Source organism: Diospyros lotus, chromosome 8 (assembly GCF_014633365.1).
Source record: "Diospyros lotus cultivar Yz01 chromosome 8, ASM1463336v1, whole genome shotgun sequence".
NCBI lineage: Eukaryota > Viridiplantae > Streptophyta > Magnoliopsida > Ericales > Ebenaceae > Diospyros > Diospyros lotus.
Window position 1 is genome coordinate 12336325 of NC_068345.1, and position 6239 is coordinate 12342563.

Consider the following 6239-nt stretch of genomic DNA (forward strand, 5'->3'; position numbering starts at 1 on the left):
TAAGCTCTGCACCAGGTGTTGTGGTTGTAGTACAAAAGGTTTTCCGCAATCCCATTCCCAAATTTTCTTAAATCCTATAATTTGTCCTTAAAAATCACCTCAAATGGTGGCCTAGTGAGATGACCCTCCCTTGGAGATCCTGTGACGTAGGAAATCCAAGAAAAGGTGTCAGAAGGATGGTAAAAGAAACGCACAAGAATAAAAATAAAAAGAAAAAGAAAAACTCAAAACATATATTCCCAATTTGATTTTTGTTTCTTAAGTACAGAGAAAGCAAATTAAATATTTAAGCCATACATTGAGTTAACACAACACAAGGGGTATGTACATTATGCAACATTGTTCTAAAAAGGGTATAATTCAAATACAACCATACAAAATGAACACATAGTTTCCCCTAAACCCAAACCACTCCCCAAGACATTTCTGGTAAAGAGTGCCCCGTACACATGCCTACCTAACGCAATTCAAACACCATTGGACTCCCCATCTTCTTTTACCTTCCTCTTTCTTGGAATGATGTAAAAAGACAAGTATGAGCCACAAAGCTCAACAAGTATAATTTTTAAAACGTAAGGGAGTTAACACGGAGCGAAGCAAATGGTGGGATTACTAAATCACATGAGGTCATCTTATGGAGTTTCTTACTTACATTGAACACACCCATGCCACGCTTCACCGCATCAGATAACAATGTAAACATGCACAGGTATATACATTCAGCCCTTAGCCTGCCTAAATAAAATACATATCAACCTGTAGCTGAATACTTGCAACCAAAGAAACAATTAACTCGACTGTGAACCGATGTCCCTCACCCCCTAGTTTAAATCAAGCAAGCATAATGAGCTGAAACTCCCTCTAGTCAGGCCTTAAGCCTACCGAGCTTGGTGAGTGCATCCCCATGGATATAACATGGTCTGCTACACACAATAGTCACCATGCAATGCTTGTGCAAATGCAACATATAGATGTTCACACAACCATGATCATACATCCATAAATAATCCATGCATATACCCACACATGATCATATGTCATGTGCACATCACCATGCTCATGGATGCACATTTAACATAAGCTTCACCCATAACCAACCTTAACATAAAATAAATTAGTACACCCACTAACAACCCACATATTTTATGGTATCTCCTCACTATTTCCAACCATGACAAGGTACATCATTCCTTTAAAAAAATAGAGTGAATCAAACCCTATTTGGGATTTTTTAACAAGATTTATCAAATATTCAAAGAAGACAACAACGTTAACATAATAGAGTAGGCAAGAATCGTGATATTAAGCTTAAAAAGAATAGCCAAATAAAAGGAACTCAATAAGCAAACTTCTAAAAATTTCAAGTTTCAAGCTAATTTTCAACAACCTGTTTTAAGCTCAATATTTGGTCAAATACCACAAACAATAGGTCGAAATTGAAGCTCGGGATGTCTAGTTTCTGGAACAATGAATGAATTTGAAATTGGAAATAATCATAGAAAGTTATGTCCCAAAAATCAAAGCATGGTCAGTGTACACAAAAAATAGTAAATTTCTAGAATTAAATAATGATTCACAAGGCAATTACAAGCCTAAAACTTAGTCAAATAGGTCCCATAATATTGTCCAAACAAAGCTTATGATGTCTAGTTTTTAGATCAAAAAGCAAAACTCAATTCAGATATAATCACAAGGAGTTATGGGCCAAAGAATTTAGTAAGGTCACTAACTCCAAAAATAAGGAATTTAAGAGCAGAAACTTGGAAGTGAAGGGAACAAGTCTTTTAAAATGGAAAGAAGATCGAGGAAGTTACCTTAGATATTTTCCCATTTAGTTCTTGTTGATATGGAGCTACTAGAGTGATCGAATCAAGCTTGGAGGCTATGAAAGCAATGATGGAAATTAAAAAAGGAAGAAGACACGCAACTCTGTCGACTTGTGGCTTTTCTCTTCAATTTTTTAATATGACACTAATGCACACACAAATATGGGCTTTAATCTCTTCCACATGTTAATACATACTAAATTATTATACATTAAGGATATGTTTGATTGCATTACCTAGAATTTAATCCTAGGTAATGATTGCCTAGAAAACAAATGTAATACCCAAAAATTTCTAAAGAACTCAAAAGTAATTTATCCGAGGGCAAAAATGAAATTATTAGAAGTTTTGGGGTTTAAGTATAATTTCTTGAAGTTATAAACAACCGAATCAATTGAAGGGAATGCCCTGGAACATAAATAGCTTGGGAAGAAAAGGTATGTCATGGATGAATATAATACACCATGTTTTCATTAGGTTGCCATGTTGTTTGAATGAGTCTGGGATAACGAAAAATGGTTGTGATAGAAAAATAAGTCGCCAAATCAGCGAGAGGGAATGCCTTGGCACTTAGATGTCTAAAAGAAAGGGTATGAAGTCATTAATCATACCAAAATGTGATTTATGACATTGAAAGAGGTAAAAACAGAGACAATTTTCGATACAGCTTTGATTCAACCTAAATTACTGAATTGTGATAGGAAACCTCCAGAAAATCAACGAAAGCTTGAGGGGGCTCCAATTTTTCATAAGGAACAACTCTTCAATGGTTTCGGGATGAAACAATAGCCCGGTAAGGACACTGGGGCGGAATCATTTTTATCGAGTAATCTTGGGTTATTAATTTTACGTTTTCGGTATTGAAATGCAAATTAATTCGATGTTAAAGGGTATAGATGCAATAAGAGAATTGCCCAAGTGAAATTAAGATTAAAATTAGGGGGTTAATGTGTAATTTCTTTATATTAATAGTGTAATATATATAGATATTCATATATATACATACACATGCGCGTGTGTACGTGGTGGCTGGTTTCTACGAAGCTTCTAGGAAGCTTCATGGCCGAATTTCTTGAAGTAGTGGCCATGTTTCGATGCAAGAGTGGTGTCCAAAGCAGTTTAAGTCGGTGGAAAGCCTATAAATAGAGAGCAAATTGAGAGCAAATAGCAGGAATGGAAATGAAGAATGCTGCAAGCTATAGCCGAACAGAGAGCGAGCTTAAGTAAGGAAATGGCTGAGGTGATCGAGGAGAAGCTGGGAGGTGATGAAAAAGGCCAGAGGTAGCTGCGGGGATGGCCGGAAGTAGCCGGAGCAAGCCGAACTAGCTTGCAACAGCCATGGCCGCAAGCTTCCAGCATGCTCGAGCTGGCTAGGGCGACTGGCAACGACCAAAGCGATGGCCTGGCAGCGGTGCGACAGCTTTAAGGCAACTCGATTTAGGCTAAGGAGGCAGCCGATTGGAGCGAGCGCGGCCATGGGAGCCATGGCTGCAATCGGTTGCAGCTCGCAGCGGTGCATGGGTGGCGGCGAGGATGACAAGGCCGAGGGCAGCTGTAGAAAAAGGCAAGAAGGCCGACAACGCGGTGGTGCGACGGCTAGAGAAGCTGGCTGTGCGGGCATGGCAGGCGTTGGAGTTACAGGTCGCGTGGAAGAAGAAGGCTGGAGGAAGAAGAAGAAAGAAAAAGGAAAAAGAAAAAGAAAAAAAGAAAAGAAAAGAAAAGAAAGGGAAGAAAAGAAAAGAAAATGGAGAAAAATATCAAAAAATCCTAGAAAAATAAGATTTGGAGATTTAGTAATATTTTGGTGAGAAAAACTATTCAGGAGCGCATTTCAAGGCTTAGCACGTAGTACGAGGCACAAATCGACTTTTCGAATAAGGTGAGTGGTTCGATTCCAATCTTACCTTTTGTCTTGAAAATGATTTGGTATGTGTGTAATGAGCTCAGGTGAGCGGTTCTACCCTCTTGAGCTTAAGTTGCATGTGTTTAAACAAGTTCCCACGAGCGCTTATACCCTCCAGAATTTGGGTTATATCGTGTAGGCGTTTTACTTATGTACTTGTGGCATCGTATGCATATTGAACATGTGGTATATTGCATCAATTGTTTTTACTTGTAAAAGAGTCGGTGCATGGCGTGTGGCTTTTCATATCATCGGGGTATTGATTTTCGTGTCGTGATTATGTCCATGGGGGACGGGATGGGGTCTTCTTGAGAATAGGGCAAGGTTAATCCAGGTGAACGAGTAACACGGTAGGACACTCGAGGATTAAGTATGTTGTAGCAAGGTCAACCCCAACGATGTGTGGAATGGATTTTCCATAGGAGGTTGAGTATGTTAGGGAGATTTCTCAAATTAGACGTGTTACATGTCATTATTGTCTGTATATGCCATGCTCGTGTGTCTTTCATTCATTCAGTAAACTGTTTCATGCCATCACTTAGATGTTTTATCATCTAACCTGGATTATGCCCCCGAAACATTCAACGTTCCAGCCAGGGACTACAGCGAGGGCGAGGACGTGGCCAGTTGAGGGCCAATGGTGTTTAGTTTGATAGTCATTGTATCATTTTTGAGGTGACGGTATTTACCTTAGTATATGTATGAACGGTTGTAAGATATTGATGATATCATTTGGTAGTTTGTAATACGTATTTCGATGTAGAAACACCTTATATGAAACTCGTGGTAGGCCACGGTATTTTGATGTTAATGTATCCATTGTGTAATAATGTCTCCTTTGGTCTTTAAGATTATCGATCTTGTTAGTTAAACGGGCAAGACTAGGGTTCTCGGGATTTTTATCTGCATGTGAAGATTGTTCTTGAAATCACTGCGCGTAATGAATTTGGAAAAAAAAAAAGATTTTCGAGAATTCCCTTATAGTGACGCGCCCGTGTAAGGCAGGGTGTTAGAACAAAAACCACCCCACCCCCTTGAAAAATGAATTCCATAGAAAGAAACTTTAAATGCTTATACTATACACATATTTTTCATAGAAAAGTTAAGAGTATTTAATTGCTTTCATAGAAAATATGTGTAATAATTACACATTTTCTATGGTAAATATGTGTAATCAGACACACTCTAATATTACATAAGTTTCCAGCTATGATGCACCCACTTCTTGGCCTCAATTTTCAAGCTTCTAGACTTTTCTTTTATACTAACACACACACATATATATATATATTCACACATAATATAATAGACCATATTTATATATATATATATATCTTAATATAAAATAACAATAATATATATATACATACAAACATACTATGCACGACATGCCCTCACCCTTAATTTTCCAATTTTGAATTTCCTTCCCATATATTGACTCTTTAATTATATATATATATATATCTGCACATGCAATCCACCCCAATTACTCAAGAATTAACCAACAAAACAAGAGGCGTTACACATGCAAAAATATTATTAGCGTGACCTAGACCCAACAACGGGTCATTACACCTGGCACATTCCCAAATTTTTTTTTCTCCTCTCTTCACTCCTCAATTTCTTCACCTAATTGGTCCAAATATACCTAGCACACATTTTGTGCTCAAAGTCAGGCAATTCTTCATCTATGGTAAAGTTAAGATCCTAGTCAAACATATCAATATAATTTTTATATTATAGTAATAAATTGTATGAAAACAAACATAATGAAAATGAAAGAGTAGGATTTCACCTTTTGCATATTAGTGACCACTGTCCGTCCATCTCCTGTAGTAATCTCCAAATATTGTTTCTGTAACGACCCGTTATTCGGTCGGATTATTTTAATTTGGGGAAGGAATATTTAATTAATTGAGTAATGACATTGGGACATTGTATGTGTTATTTTTAGGTAATGTGACTAAGGTAGAGAAAATGTGGGAAAAATTCAAAGGTTTGAATCTAATGGAAGTGGGGACCCACGACTTTGTAAGGTATGTAAATAAGCATTTTATGGAATTTGAGGTATTAGAAATATTGTAATATGGATTATGGAATCTTAATTGAATGAAAATGGTTTTACTTGAATAATGAAGGGTTAATAATAGTATATATATATATATATATATAAGTGAGGAAAGAGGAGAAAAGGGGGAAAAAGAAGGAAATTAGAAGAGATGGGCGTTCATGAGAGGAAGAAAGGGAAGCAACTAGGGTTTTCCGTTCTTCTTCTTCTTCCCTTGGTAATCAAGCTCCAAGAGGGTTTTGGTTTGGTTGAGTGTTGGATTTTCATCATCTCCATTTTCTCTTGCTTGTTTTTTATCTAATTTGAGTTGAGGAGGAGTGAGGTGGCCTTAGAGGAACTTCTCCAAGAGGTGTCCCTAAAAGAGGTGATTAAGGCAAGTTCTAGTTCTTCTCTTCTCTTTAATGTTTATAGTTCTTGTTAGATTGTTGATAGAGCTTGAAAC